A 16,557-nucleotide genomic window follows, 5' to 3' on the forward strand; every position below is an offset into this window, starting at 1 on the left:
ACGAATTCGTCCCGCCGGTCCCATAGAGGTTAAAAGCCCTTCATGTCGGAGTGTGTTTCTACAGTACTATACCGGGGAAGCCCTTCATGTTGGAGGGTGTTTCTACAGTACTATACTGGGGAAGCCCTTCATGTTGGAGTGTGTTTCTACAGTACTATACCGGGGAAGCCCTTCATGTTGGAGGGTGTTTCTACAGTACTATACTGGGGAAGCCCTTCATGTCGGAGGGTGTTTCTACAGTACTATACTGGGGAAGCCCTTCATGTCGGAGGGTGTTTCTACAGTACTATACTGGGGAAGCCCTTCATGTCGGAGGGGGTTTCTACAGTACTATACTGGGGAAGCCCTTCATGTTGGAGGGTGTTTCTACAGTACTATACTGGGGAAGCCCTTCATGTTGGAGGGTGTTTCTACAGTACTATACTGGGGAAGCCCTTCATGTCGGAGGGTGTTTCTACAGTACTATACCGGGGAAGCCCTTCATGTCGGAGGGTGTTTCTACAGTACTATACCGGGGAAGCCCTTCATGTCGGAGGGTGTTTCTACAGTACTATACTGGGGAAGCCCTTCATGTTGGAGGGTGTTTCTACAGTACTATACTGGGGAAGCCCTTCATGTTGGAGGGTGTTTCTACAGTACTATACTGGGGAAGCCCTTCATGTTGGAGGGTGTTTCTACAGTACTATACTGGGGAAGCCCTTCATGTTGGAGGGTGTTTCTACAGTACTATATGGTTCCAGTGTGTTAGTACGAGGCGACTGGTTCCAGTGTGTTAGTACGAGGCGACTGGTTCCAGTGTGTTAGTACGAGACGACTGGTTCCAACCGTTACACGTGCTCTGTCTAAGAAAGTCACCGGGAGCAAGTCTAGTGTTGAGGATGTCAGCGATCCCACCATGGTCCATCTGTCTGAGACATTTAGATACTTTTCTAATGAGGAAACGGTGTCCTGATTTCGGTAAACCTCCTGAGTTGACCTCTCCTTTGAAAACCCCAAAGGTGAGAGTTTGTAGAACCTCTGAATGAAGAGAGGATCCCTACAGTTGACACTTGGATGAACAGAGTCAAGAAGCAGCTGATTGATAAACAGAATAAAGATGTGATCCTCGCCCCTCTTTTTGCTGAGATACATCCAGAAGAGGAGTTTGATGAAGTTTGTGTTGGTAATTTTGACAGAGATGGTGTTCTAACGAGGACATGGTGTTCTCGCGCCACTTCTGGACAAGATGATTGGCCCAGTTTATCTCAAATTGTTGCTCCAGGTGCGCTTCGACAAGAGATACTGAGGTTGGCTCACGATGGTAGTATGGCAGGCCATCTTAGGGTCAACAAGATGTCTGACACAGGATGTTGTGGCTCACGATGGTAGTATGGCAGGCCATCTTGGGGTCAACAAGACGTCTGACACAGGATGTTGTGGCTCACGATGGTAGTATGGCAGGCCATCTTAGGGTCAACAAGATGTCTGACACAGGATGTTGTGGCTCACGATGGTAGTATGGCAGGCCATCTTAGGGTCAACAAGATGTCTGAAACAGGATGTTGTGTCTCACTGTAAATCCTGTGGCGTTTGTCAGCGGACAGGTAAACCGAACTAAGCTGTACCGGTTGCACCTTTGCAGCCTATTACTGCTTTAGACAAACCTTGCAGCGGGGTTCTGGTGGACTGTGTTGGTCCTTTGCAGCCTATTACTGCTTTAGACAAACCTTTCAGCAGGGTTCTGGTGGACTGTGTTGGTCCTTTGCAGCCTATTACTGCTTTAGACAAACCTTTCAGCAGGGTTCTGGTGGACTGTGTTGGTCCTTTGCAGCCTATTACTGCTTTAGACAAACCTTTCAGCAGGGTTCTGATGGACTGTGTTGGTCCTTTGCAGCCTATTACTGCTTTAGACAAACCTTGCAGCGGGGTTCTGGTGGACTGTGTTGGTCCTTTGCAGCCTATTACTGCTTTAGACAAACCTTTCAGCAGGGTTCTGATGGACTGTGTTGGTCCTTTGCAGCCTATTACTGCTTTAGACAAACCTTTCAGCTGGGTTCTGGTGGACTGTGTTGGTCCTTTGCAGCCTATTACTGCTTTAGACAAACCTTTCAGCAGGGTTCTGGTGGACTGTGTTGGTCCTTTGCAGCCTATTACTGCTTTTGACAAACCTTTCAGCTGGGTTCTGATGGACTGTGTTGGTCCTTTGCCCAGCAGGCTAAGTAGTTCTATGCTCAGGTGGGCGCTGCCTCAACATTATCAGAACAGAGAAACCAGACACGCGCCCCCTCAACATGATCAGGACAGAGAAACCAGACACGCGCTCCCTCAACATGATCAGGACAGAGAAACCAGACACGCGCTCCCTCAACATGATCAGGACAGAGAAACCAGACACGCGCTCCCTCAACATGATCAGGACAGAGAAACCAAACACGCCTCCCTCAACATGATCATGACAGAGAAACCAGACACGCCTCCCTAAACATGATCAGGACAGAGAAACCAGACACGCCTCCCTAAACATGATCAGGACAGAGAAACCAGACACGCGCTCCCTCAACATTATCAGGACAGAGAAACCAGACATGCTCATTGCTCACATGGAGCACCCCAAACAAAAAGACAATGGAAAAAAAATGGACAAATCTTGTAAATGATGGTTCTGAAATAAACCAAAACTGGTTTCTCACAAGTGCAGCAGCTTTTGAACAGACAACGTTTTCACTCCGAGAATGACAACGGTAAATGACTGTAATTAATACATTAACAGAAATGAATGTAACCAAATGACAGGAAGTAACAGTACATTTACTACTGGTGACATTTGTTAACTGAAACACAGCTATTTTTTTTCTTCACTCCAGTGTTAACTGCTAAACTGTAATTACCTCTGTAATTACCCATTTATTGCCTTCCCTCCTTACTTCATTTGCACATGACGGCGATGATAGAATTAGCTATTGTGTTATTGACTGTACGTTTGTTTATCACACGTGTAACTCTGTGTTGTTTTTGTCGCACTGCTTTGCTTTATCTTGGCCAGGTCGCAGTTGTAAATGAGAACTTGTTCTCAACTGGCCACCTGGTTAAATAAAGGTGAAATAAATAAATAAACCCTGATTCCATCCCAAATAGGAATAAGCCTACAAGCTTGTGATTTGAAACCAAACACAGCTAAAGAAAAATTATTAAGAAGCTAATGATCCCTGATTCCTCTGTGGCAACATCATGCTTTCTGGTGAAGTATTTTATTTATTTCTGTATAGACAGGAGGAATTATATCATTTGGGACAATTTATTTCAATTTATTTACCTGTTGGACCCACCACTATGTCATTTCTCTCCTGTTCTATTAGACCCACCACTATGTCATTTCTCTCCTGTTCTATTAGACCCACCACTATGTCATTTCTCTCCTGTTCTATTAGACCCACCACTATGTCATTTCCCTCCTGTTCTATTAGACCCACCACTATGTCATTTCCCTCCTGTTCTATTAAACCCACCACTATGTAATTTCTCTCCTGTTCTATTGGACTCACCACTATGTCATTTCTCTCCTGTTCTATTGGACCCACCACTATGTCATTTCTCTCCTGTTCTATAGGACCCACCACTATGTCATTTCTCTCCTGTTCAATAGGACCCACCACTATGTCATTTCTCTCCTGTTCTATTAGACCCACCACTATGTCATTTCTCTCCTGTTCTATTAGACCCACCACTATGTCATTTCTCTCCTGTTCTATTAGACCCACCACTATGTCATTTCTCTCCTGTTCTATTAGACCCACCACTATGTCATTTCTCTCCTGTTCTATTAGCCCCACCACTATGTCATTTCTCTCCTGTTCTATTAGACCCACCACTATGTCATTTCTCTCCTGTTCTATTAGACCCACCACTATGTCATTTCTCAACTGTTCTATTAGACCCACCACTATGTCATTTCTCTCCTGTTCTATTAGACCCACCACTATGTCATTTCTCTCCTGTTCTATTAGACCCACCACTATGTCATTTCTCTCCTGTTCTATTAGACCCACCACTATGTCATTTCTCTCCTGTTCTATTAGACCCACCACTATGTCATTTCTCTCCTGTTCTATTAGACCCACCACTATGTCATTTCCCTCCTGTTCTATTAGACCCACCACTATGTCATTTCTCTCCTGTTCTATTGGTTTTCATATCAACATTATTTTGTTGTTCAGAAGCCAAAGACACAATCCTAGTTGTTGCAGCTTTAGACTCTCCCTCTTTCTAAGTTTCTAACAGAGATTTTCATCTCTGTCAGATATGAACCTCTACCAGGTGGACTGTATAGAACGGTGTGTTCATCTCTGTCAGATATGAACCTCTACCAGGTGGACTGTATAGAACGGTGTGTTCATCTCTGTCAGATATGAACCTCTACCAGGTGGACTGTATAGAACGGTGTGTTCTAATAAAACACTATAGGAGTTGTCTCCAGATCGCTATGCATATTCATGCTAGTAGCTTAGCATCTCTCTCCATTGAATACAGGCGGTTGACAACAACACTCATAGAATATAAACAATAGATTACAATAATAAGATGTATCCACCAATCCAAAGACAGGATATGTGGGGGCGAGACAACCCACAGTGCCGCTTTGTGGACAACGACTCCCCTTGTTAGGGCAGAGAGACATCTTGTCAGTATATCCATAATCTTTGGTGTAGCCAACCCAACTCTCACATGGCTCTATTGGGGGGAACGGTGTGTAGTAAAACATCACTACATTAAAATCACTACATGCCGTGGCCCCCCAGTCTGCGGTCAGCAGATAGACCCTTCTCAAATATATATGTTAAGTCACTTTTTGGAAACGGAACGAATATCCAAAGTTAAACACATTTAAGGAGGTACTTACTGGTGTTAATCAGATCTCCTATCTCTTCATCGTCCAATGTGACAGTAATCTCCCCTTCCTTCTTCACTCCAAAAACGTCATCCTCCTCTTTCACTCTGAACGCGTCTTCCTCTTCTTTCACTGTAACAGCCTCACCCTCTACTTCTTGTTTTACTGTAACATCCTCCTCTTCCTTCTCCTCTTTCACGACAATGTTCAGCCCCAGAGCTTCTTTCTCCGTCCAGCAGACCTCCTCTTCTTTAACAGGAGGGGAGTAGTTTAGGGAGCTCATGTTCGGGGATGTTAGCTAGCTAGCTATCATTAGCGACTAGGCTAATGCTAACTTAACCAGCCAGCTACTATAGCTGACTAATAAAAAAATAACGTAATATTAAATTAAATAGGTTAACAAGTTGATACGACAGAAGTGTGTCTAAAACACAGTAGGTAATATAGACCGAAAGCGTATAAACAGCTTGAATCTTTCGGCTATGTTGGCTAGCAAGCTACCGAGGTGGTTGACGAGCTGTTTATGAAGAACCGTCCACTAGATTATACGTCACGCTGGCAGCATCGCCTGAAAGACGCACATCGCCGTCTGCTGACTGGAGGGAAACGCAGTTGAGGATCAGATTTTATTTTCAGACAAAGATTATTTTAAATGTATTTAATTAACTTTTTTAAACTTTAGTTTATACCGTATTCGGAAAGTATTCAGACTCTTTACTTTTTCCAAAAATGTTTACGCTTTATTCTAAAATGGATTTAATAGAAAATGTTCCTCATCAATCTACACACAATACCCCATAATGACAAAGTGAAAGCAGATTTTTAGAAATTATCGGAAATGTATTACAAATAAAAAACAAAAATACCTTATTTACATAATTATTCAGACCCTTTGCTATGAGACATATTACAGACATATTCAATCTCTCCCTATCCCAGTCTACTGTCCCCACATGCTTCAAGATGTCCACCATTGTTCCTGTAACCAATATATATATATATTTTATTTTATTTAACTCGGGCAAGTCAGTTAAGAACAAATTCTTTATTTACAATGATGGCCTACCCTGGCCAAACCCGGATGACGCTGTGACTCCCAATCACAGCCGGATGTGATTCAGCCTGGATTCAAACCAGGGACTGTAGTGACGCCTCTTGCACTGAGATGCAGTGCTGTAAACCGTTGCGCCACTTGGGAGCCCAGAAAGCAAAGGTAACTGAACTAAATGACTATCGCCCCGTAGCACTCACTTCCATCATCATGAAGTGCTTTGAGAGACTAGTCAAGGATCATATCACCTCTACCTTACCTGATACCCTAGACCCACTTCAATTTGCTTACCGCCTCAATAATCCACAGATGATGCAATCACCATTGCACTGCCCTATCCCATCTGGACAAGAGGAATGCCTATGTAAGAATGCTGTTCATTGACTATAGCTCAGCATTCAACACCATAGTACCGTCCAAGCTCTTCATTAAGCTTGAGGCCCTGGGTCTGAAACCCTGCCATGTGTAACTGGGTCCTGGACTTCCTGACGGGCCGCCCTCAGGTGGTGAAGATAGGAGAAAACACCTCCACGTCACTGATACCCACAAGGATGGGTGCTCAGCCCCCTCCTGTACTTCCTGTTCACCATGACTGCGTGGCCACGCACGCCTCAATCATCAAGTTAGCAGAAGACACAACAGTAGTAGGCCTGATTACCAGCAATGATGAGACAGCCTACGGGGCGGAGGTGAGGGCCCTGGGAGTGTGGTGCCAGAAAAATAACCTCTCACCAAACGTCAACAAAACAAAGGAGATGATAGTGGACTTCAGGAAACAGCAGAGGGAGCACCCCCCTATCCACATCGATGGGACGCAGTGGAGAAGGTTGAAAGTTTAAAAATTCTTCGTCGTACACATCACTGACAAACTGAAATGGTCCACCCACACAGAAACGTGGTGAAGAAGGCGCAACAGCGACTCTTCAACCACAGGAGGCTGAAGAAATTTGGCTTGGCACCTAAAACCCTCACAAACTTTTACAGATGCACAATTGAGAGCATCCTGTCAGGCTGTATCACCGCCTGGTACGGCAACTGATACCGCCTGCAACTGCACTATTAGATTCTTTATAGAGGAAAGTATGGAATGGAACACTATTAGATTCTAAATAGAGGAAAGTATGGAATGGAACACTATTAGATTCTAAATAGAGGAAAGGATGGAATGGAACACTATTAGATTCTAAATAGAGGAAAGGATGGAATGGAACACTATTAGATTCTAAATAGAGGAAAGGATGGAATGGAACACTATTAGATTCTAAATAGAGGAAAGGATGGAATGGAACACTATTAGATTCTAAATAGAGGAAAGGATGGAATGGAACACTCAGATTGGAAATAGCAGTGATGTCACAAATATGTCCCATCCTCAAGTCTCTCTCTTTGAAGTGAGTTTGGAAAATCAATATGCAGCATCTTAAAAATAGTTTTCCAAACACACTTTATATGTCCGAACTTAGAATCAAAAAGACTTCCCCAAAAATAGTATGGCATTTACTTTATTTCACTTTTATTTAATCAGATATGTCAATTGAGAACCAATTCACATTTACAATGACAATCTGAATGAAGAAATACTAATATTAATCTATTTAATAATTAACATGTTTGAAATATCCCAATTATATAGTGAACAACATGTAGGGGTTTACACTTGCATTCAATCAATCTTAAATTCATAATCAAAACATAATATCTTTTAAACTATTTTAATCCGATTTTCGACATGATCATTTCTTGAGATGGGAAAAAAATGTTGACCTATTTTTCAGTATGTTTTCATTCATACAATATGATTTAATGTAGCATGAACAAAAACACAATTTCTCAATCAAAAACATAAGTCAGAACACAGCCTCTCTATTCTCTCATGTGATTTCAGGTCCTCTGACTGGGAAAATGTATTTTCACAATGAGAGCAGTGGTATGTCTTCTCCTCCTGTGTATTAGTATGTTGGAAAGGCTTTTCTCCTGCGTGTGTTCTCTCATGCATTTTCAAGCTGAGCAGAGCTCTATAATAATAGATAATGTCATGTTTACAGGCTGATCAGAGCTCTATAATAATAGATAATGTCATGTTTACAGGCTGATCAGAGCTCTATAATAATAGATCATGTCATGTTTACAGGCTGATCAGAGCTCTATAATAATATATATTACTATTCCAGGCTGCAGTTGATCCATTGTTAATAACGTGTTGTTGGTGTCACACTTCATCTCTAAAGTAATAATGGACATTACTATCTTCTCTAAATTATAGTTTTTTGTTTATACACACACCTTTCCTTCAAAATTGTTATTTTGTTTTGAAGAGTTACAAACTCACAGACGTTTGCTAATATGTTCAGTCTCCCCAAAAACCACTGTCCATTTCATGTCAATAATGCTTCTTATTTTATGTATTTCTCCAACATTATTTAGAAATCTGCGTTTTGCGAGTATACACACTCTAAGCAAGGCCTAAAATAGACACACATCAAAAGTTTCATTTATAACTTCTTTGCCATTTTGTGAGACAATTAAGTTGTGATTTTGTGGTGGGAGGGACTCTGATGGTATACACATGTTACAGTTAAGCAATAAGGCCAGAGGAAGTGTGGTATATGGCCAATATAGCACGGTTAAAGACTGTTCTTATGCACAACACAACACAGAGTTCCTGGGTACAGCCCTTAGCCGTGGTATATTGGCCATCTATCACTGAGGTGTCTTATTGCCATTATAAACTGGTTACCAACGTAATTAGAACAGTAAAAATACATGTCATACCCATGGTATACGGCCTGATATACCACGGCTGTCAGCCAATCAGCATTCAGGGCTTTAACCACCCATTTTAAAATGTAGCTTTAACATTATAACATAAACTCCTAGAGTACAGAACAACATTTTCAAGTATAGAATTTCAGTATGCTGCTTTAAAACAACACATTCGTTCAAAACCTTTGGACAGTTAGAGCCCGTTTTTAAGACAGTACTTACTGATGGTAATCAGATCTCCTGCCTCCTCTGTCAATATGACCGTTCTCTCCCTCTTTCTCCTCTTCTTTTACTGTAACATCCTCCTCCTCCTCTTTCACTCTGAACGCATCTTCCTCTTCTTTCACTGAAACGTCTTTCTCTTCTTCTTTCACGGTAACAGCCTCACCCTCTACTTCTTGTTTTACTGTAACATCCGCCTCTTCCTTCTCCTCTTTCACGACAATGTTCAGCCCCAGAGCTTCTTTCTCCGTCCAACAGACCTCTTCTTTAGCAGGCGAGGAATACATCAGTGAGCTCATGGTCAGGGATGTTGGCATGAGCGACTAGTTTAGTGCTACGCTAACTTATCAAGCCAGCTAGTTGACTAACAATGTACCTATAACATTTAAATGGGGGCAATTAACTAGACGTCAGAAGTATATTTAAAACACAGAGGCAAATATGCACAGAAAAAGTCTAAATGTTTCGGCTGTTGGCTACCAAGGTGGCTGACTCGTTGTTGTTGATCCGTTCCGTCCACTAGATTATACGTCACGCTGCAGAATCGCCTGACAGACGCACATCGCCGTCTGCTGACTGGAGAGAAACGCAGTTATGATACGTTTTTTTTTGTTGGACAAAAATGTATTTTTCATTCCTTTCATTAAATAATAATATTATATTGAGACGTTCAAATAGAGCAGTGCATATTTTAATTGAGAATGTAAAACATACTGTCCTTCACATCTGTATTTAAGGCAGTTTCATATTCATTCATTTAAAGAAACCCACTGGTCACACTGGTTGAATTATCTGTCAAACTAGGAACTCTGCAGCCTAGTTTAACAGTGATCTATGTTCTATGAACGCTGCTGGGAGCAAACTGGAGAATAGCTAGAGGAAAACAAACCTAACTACATCCCCAGGCCCTGGTATATCACCAGACTACATACAAACCTAACTGCATCCCCAGTCCCTGGTATATCACCATACTACATACAAACCTAAATGCATCCCCAGTCCCTGGTATATCATCAGACTGCATACAAACCTAACTGCATCCCCAGTCCCTGGTATATCACCATACTACATACAAACCTAACTGCATCCCCAGTCCCTGGTATATCACCAGACTGTATACAAAGCTAACTACTTCCCCAGTCCCTGGTATATCACCAGACTGTATACAAACCTAACTACATCCCCAGTCCCTGGTATATCACCAGACTGTATACAAACCTAACTGCGTCCCCAGGCCCTGGTATATCACCAGACTGTACAAACCTAACTGCATCCCCAGTCCCTGGTATATCACCAGACTGCATACAAACCTAACTGCATCCCCAGTCCCTGGTATATCACCAGACTACATACAAACCTAACTGCATCCCCAGTCCCTGGTATATCACCATACTACATACAAACCTAACTGCATCCCCAGTCCCTGGTATATCACCAGACTGCATACAAACCTAACTGCATCCCCAGTCCCTGCTATATCATCAGACTGTATACAAACCTAACTGCATCCCCAGTCCCTGGTATATCACCATACTACATACAAACCTAACTGCATCCCCAGTCCCTGGTATATCATCAGACTGCATACAAACCTAACTGCATCCCCAGTCCCTGGTATATCACCAGACTGTATACAAAGCTAACTACATCCCCAGTCCCTGGTATATCACTTGACTGTATACAAACCTAACTACATCCCCAGTCCCTGGTATATCACCAGACTGTATACATACCTAACTGCGTCCCCAGGCCCTGGTCTATCACCAGACTGTACAAACCTAACTGCATCCCCAGTCCCTGGTATATCATCAGACTGTATACAAACCGAACTGCATCCCATGTCCCTGGTATATCATCAGACTGCATACATACCTAACTGCGTCCCCAGGCCCTGGTATATCACCAGACTGCATACAAACCTAACTGCATCCCCAGGCCCTGGTATATCACCAGACTACATACAAACCTAACTACATCCCCAGTCCCTGGTATATCACCAGACTGCATACAAACCTAACTGCATCCCCAGTCCCTGGTATATCACCAGACTACATACAAACCTAACTACATCCCCAGTCCCTGGTATATCACCAGACTGCATACAAACCTAACTACATCCCCAGTCCCTGGTATATCACCAGACTGCATACAAACCTAACTGCATCCCCAGTCCCTGGTATATCACCAGACTGCATACAAACCTAACTACATCCCCAGTCCCTGGTACATCACCAGACTGCATACAAACCTAACTACATCCCCAGTCCCTGGTAGATCACCAGACTGTACAAACCTAACTACATCCCCAGTCCCTGGTATATCACCAGACTGCATACAAACCTAACTGCATCCCCAGTCCCTGGTATATCACCAGACTGCATACAAACCTAAATACATCCCCAGTCCCTGGTATATCACCAGACTGTATACAAACTTAACTGCATCCCCAGTCCCTGGTATATCATCAGGCTGTACAAACCTAACTACATCCCCAGTCCCTGGTATATCACCAGACTGTATACAAACCTAACTGCATCCCCAGTCCCTGGTATATCACCAGACTGTACAAACCTAACTGCATCCCCAGGCCCTGGTATATCACCAGACTGCATACAAACCTAATTGCGTCCCCAGTCCCTGGTATATCATCAGACTGTACAAACCTAACTACATCCCCAGTCTCTGGTATATCACCAGACTGTATACAAACATAACTGCATCCCCAGTCCCTGGTAGATCATCAGACTACATACAAACCTAACTGCGTCCCCAGTCCCTGGTATATCACCAGACTACATACAAACCTAACTGCATCCCCAGTCCCTGGTATATCACCATACTACATACAAACCTAACTGCATCCCCAGTCCCTGGTATATCACCAGACTGTATACAAACCTAACTACATCCCCAGTCCCTGGTATATCATCGGACTGCATACAAACCTCACTGCATCCCCAGTCCCTGGTATATCATCAGACTGTATACAAACCCAACTGCATCCCCAGTCCCTGGTATATCACCAGACTGTATACAAACCTAACTACATCCCCAGTCCCTGGTATATCATCGGACTGCATACAAACCTAACTGCATCCCCAGTCCCTGGTATATCATCAGACTGTATACAAACCTAACTGCATCCCCAGTCCCTGGTATATCACCAGACTGTATACAAACCTAACTACATCCCCAGTCCCTGGTATATAACCAGACTGTATACAAACCTAACTGCGTCCCCAGGCCCTGGTATATCACCAGACTGTACAAACCTAACTGCATCCCCAGTCCCTGGTATATCACCAGACTGCATACAAACCTAACTGCGTCCCCAGTTCCTGGTATATCATCAGACTGTACAAACCTAACTACGTCCCCAGTCCCTGGTATATCACCAGACTGTATACAAACTTAACTGCATCCCCAGTCCCTGGTATATCACCAGACTGCATACAAACCTAACTGCATCGCCAGTCCCTGGTATGTCACCAGACTGTACAAACCTAACTGCATCCCCAGTCCCTGGTATATCACCAGACTGCATACAAACCTAACTGCATCCCCAGTCCCTGGTATATCACCAGACTGTACAAACCTAACTGCATCCCCAGTCCCTGGTATATCACCAGACTGCATACAAACCTAACTGCATCCCCAGGCCCTGGTATATCACCAGACTACATACAAACCTAACTGCATCCCCAGTCCCTGGTATATCACCAGACTACATACAAACCTAACTGCATCCCCAGTCCCTGGTATATCACCATACTACATACAAACCTAACTGCATACCCAGTCCCTGGTATATCACCATACTACATACAAACCTAACAGCATCCCCAGTCCCTGGTATATCATCGGACTGCATACAAACCTAACTGCATCCCCAGTCCCTGGTATATCATCAGACTGTATACAAACCTAACTGCATCCCCAGACCCTGGTATATCACCAGACTGTACAAACCTAACTGCATCCCCAGGCCCTGGTATATCACCAGACTGCATACAAACCTAACTGCGTCCCCAGTCCCTGGTATATCACCAGACTGTACAAACCTAACTGCGTCCCCAGAACCTGGTATATCACCAGACTGTACAAACCTAACTGCATCCCCAGGCCCTGGTATATCACCAGACTGCATACAAACCTAACTGCGTCCCCAGAACCTGGTATATCACCAGACTGTACAAACCTAACTGCATCCCCAGGCCCTGGTATATCACCAGACTGCATACAAACCTAACTGCGTCCCCAGTCCCTGGTATATCACCAGACTGTACAAACCTAACTGCGTCCCCAGGCCCTGGTATATCACCAGACTGTACAAACCTAACTGCATCCCCAGGCCCTGGTATATCACCAGACTGCATACAAACCTAACTGCGTCCCCAGTTCCTGGTATATCATCAGACTGTACAAACCTAACTACATCCCCAGTCCCTGGTATATCACCAGACTGTATACAAACCTAACTGCATCCCCAGTCCCTGGTATATCACCAGACTGTACAAAACTAACTGCATCCCCAGGCCCTGGTATATCACCAGACTGCATACAAACCTAATTGCGTCCCCAGTCCCTGGTATATCATCAGACTGTACAAACCTAACTACATCCCCAGTCCCTGGTATATCACCAGACTGTATACAAACCTAACTGCATCCCCAGTCCCTGGTATATCAACAGACTACATACAAACCTAACTACATCCCCAGTCCCTGGTATATCACCAGACTGCATACAAACCTAACTACATCCCCAGTCCCTGGTATATCACCAGACTGCATACAAACTTAACTACATCCCCAGTCCCTGGTATATCACCAGACTGCATACAAACCTAACTACATCCCCAGTCCCTGGTAGATCACCAGACTGTACAAACCTAACTACATCCTCAGTCCCTGGTATATCACCAGACTGCATACAAACCTAACTGCATCCCCAGTCCCTGGTATATCACCAGACTGCATACAAACCTAACTGCCTCCCCAGGCCCTGGTATATCACCAGACTACATACAAAACTAACTACATCCCCAGTCCCTCGTATATCAACAGACTGCATACAAACCTAACTGCATACCCAGTCCCTGGTATATCACCAGACTGTACAAACCTAACTACATCCCCAGTCCCTGGTATATCAACAGACTGCATACAAACCTAACTGCATCCCCAGGCCCTGGTATATCACCAGACTACATACAAACACAACTACATCCCCAGTCCCTGGTATATCACCAGACTGCATACAAACCTAACTACATCCCCAGTCCCTGGTATATCACCAGACTGCATACAAACCTAACTACATCCCCAGCCCCTGGTAGATCACCAGACTGTACAAACCTAACTACATCCCCAGTCCCTGGTATATCACCAGACTGCTTTCAAACCTAACTGCATCCCCAGGCCCTGGTATATCACCATACTACATACAAACCTAACTGCATCCCCAGTCCCTGGTATATCACCGGACTGCATACAAACCTAACTGCATCCCCAGTCCCTGGTATATCATCAGACTGTATACAAACCTAACTGCATCCCCAGTCCCTGGTATATCACCAGACAGTATACAAACATAACTACATCCCCAGTCCCTGGTATATCACCAGACTGTATACAAACCTAACTGCGTCCCCAGGCCCTGGTATATCACCAGACTGTACAAACCTAACTGCATCCCCAGTCCCTGGTATATCACCAGACTGTATACAAACCTAACTACATCCCCAGTCCCTGGTATATCACCAGACTGTATACAAACCTAACTGCGTCTCCAGTACCTAGTATATCACCAGACTGTACAAACCTAACTGCATCCCCAGTCCCTGGTATATCACCAGACTGTACAAACCTAACTGCGTCCCCAGGCCCTGGTATATCACCAGACTGTACAAACCTAACTGCATCCCCAGGCCCTGGTATATCACCAGACTGCATACAAACCTAACTGCGTCCCCAGTCCCTGGTATATCACCAGACTGCATACAAACCTAACTGCGTCCCCAGTCCCTGGTATATCACCAGACTGTATACAAACCTAACTGCATCCCCAGTCCCTGGTATATCACCAGACTGTATACAAACCTAACTACAACCCCAGTCCCTGGTATATCACCAGACTGTACAACCCTAACTGCGTCCCCAGGCCCTGGTATATCACCAGACTGTACAAACCTAACTGCATCCCCAGGCCCTGGTATATCACCAGACTGTACAAACCTAACTGCATCCCCAGTCCCTGGTATATCATCGGACTGCATACAAACCTAACTGCATCCCCAGTCCCTGGTATATCATCAGACTGTATACAAACCTAACTACATCCCCAGTCCCTGGTATATCATAAGACTGTACAAACCTAACTACATCCCCAGTCCCTGGTATATCACCAGACTGTATACAAACCTAACTGCATCCCCAGTCCCTGGTATATCACCAGACTACATACAAACCTAACTGCATCCCCAGTCCCTGGTATATCACCAGACTGTATACAAAGCTAACTACATCCCCAGTCCCTGGTATATCACTAGACTGTATACAAACCTAACTACATCCCCAGTCCCTGGTATATCACCAGACTGTATACAAACCTAACTGCGTCCCCAGGCCCTGGTATATCACCAGACTGTACAAACCTAACTGCATCCCCAGGCCCTGGTATATCACCAGACTACATACAAACCTAACTGCATCCCCAGTCCCTGGTATATCACCAGACTGCATACAAACCTAACTGCATCCCCAGTCCCTGGTATATCACCAGACTACATACAAACCTAACTACATCCCCAGTCCCTGGTATATCACCAGACTGCATACAAACCTAACTACATCCCCAGTCCCTGGTATATCACCAGACTGCATACAAACCTAACTGCATCCCCAGTCCCTGGTATATCACCAGACTGCATACAAACCTAACTACATCCCCAGTCCCTGGTACATCACCAGACTGCATACAAACCTAACTACATCCCCAGTCCCTGGTAGATCACCAGACTGTACAAACCTAACTACATCCCCAGTCCCTGGTAGATCACCAGACTGTACAAACCTAACTACATCCCCAGTCCCTGGTATATCACCAGACTGCTTTCAAACCTAACTGCATCCCCAGTCCCTGGTATATCACCATACTACATACAAACCTAACTGCATCCCCAGTCCCTGGTATATCATCGGACTGCATACAAACCTAACTGCATCCCCAGTCCCTGGTATATCATCAGACTGTATACAAACCTAACTGCATCCCCAGTCCCTGGTATATCACCAGACAGTATACAAACATAACTACATCCCCAGTCCCTGGTATATCACCAGACTGTATACAAACCTAACTGCGTCCCCAGGCCCTGGTATATCACCAGACTGTACAAACCTAACTGCATCCCCAGTCCCTGGTATATCACCAGACTGTATACAAACCTAACTACATCCCCAGTCCCTGGTATATCACCAGACTGTATACAAACCTAACTGCGTCCCCAGTCCCTGGTATATCACCAGACTGTACAAACCTAACTGCATCCCCAGTCCCTGGTATATCACCAGACTGTACAAACCTAACTGCGTCCCCAGGCCCTGGTATATCACCAGACTGTACAAACCTAACTGCGTCCCCAGTCCCTGGTATA

Source organism: Salmo salar, unplaced genomic scaffold (genome assembly GCF_905237065.1).
Source record: "Salmo salar unplaced genomic scaffold, Ssal_v3.1, whole genome shotgun sequence".
NCBI classification, from domain to species: Eukaryota; Metazoa; Chordata; class Actinopteri; order Salmoniformes; family Salmonidae; genus Salmo; species Salmo salar.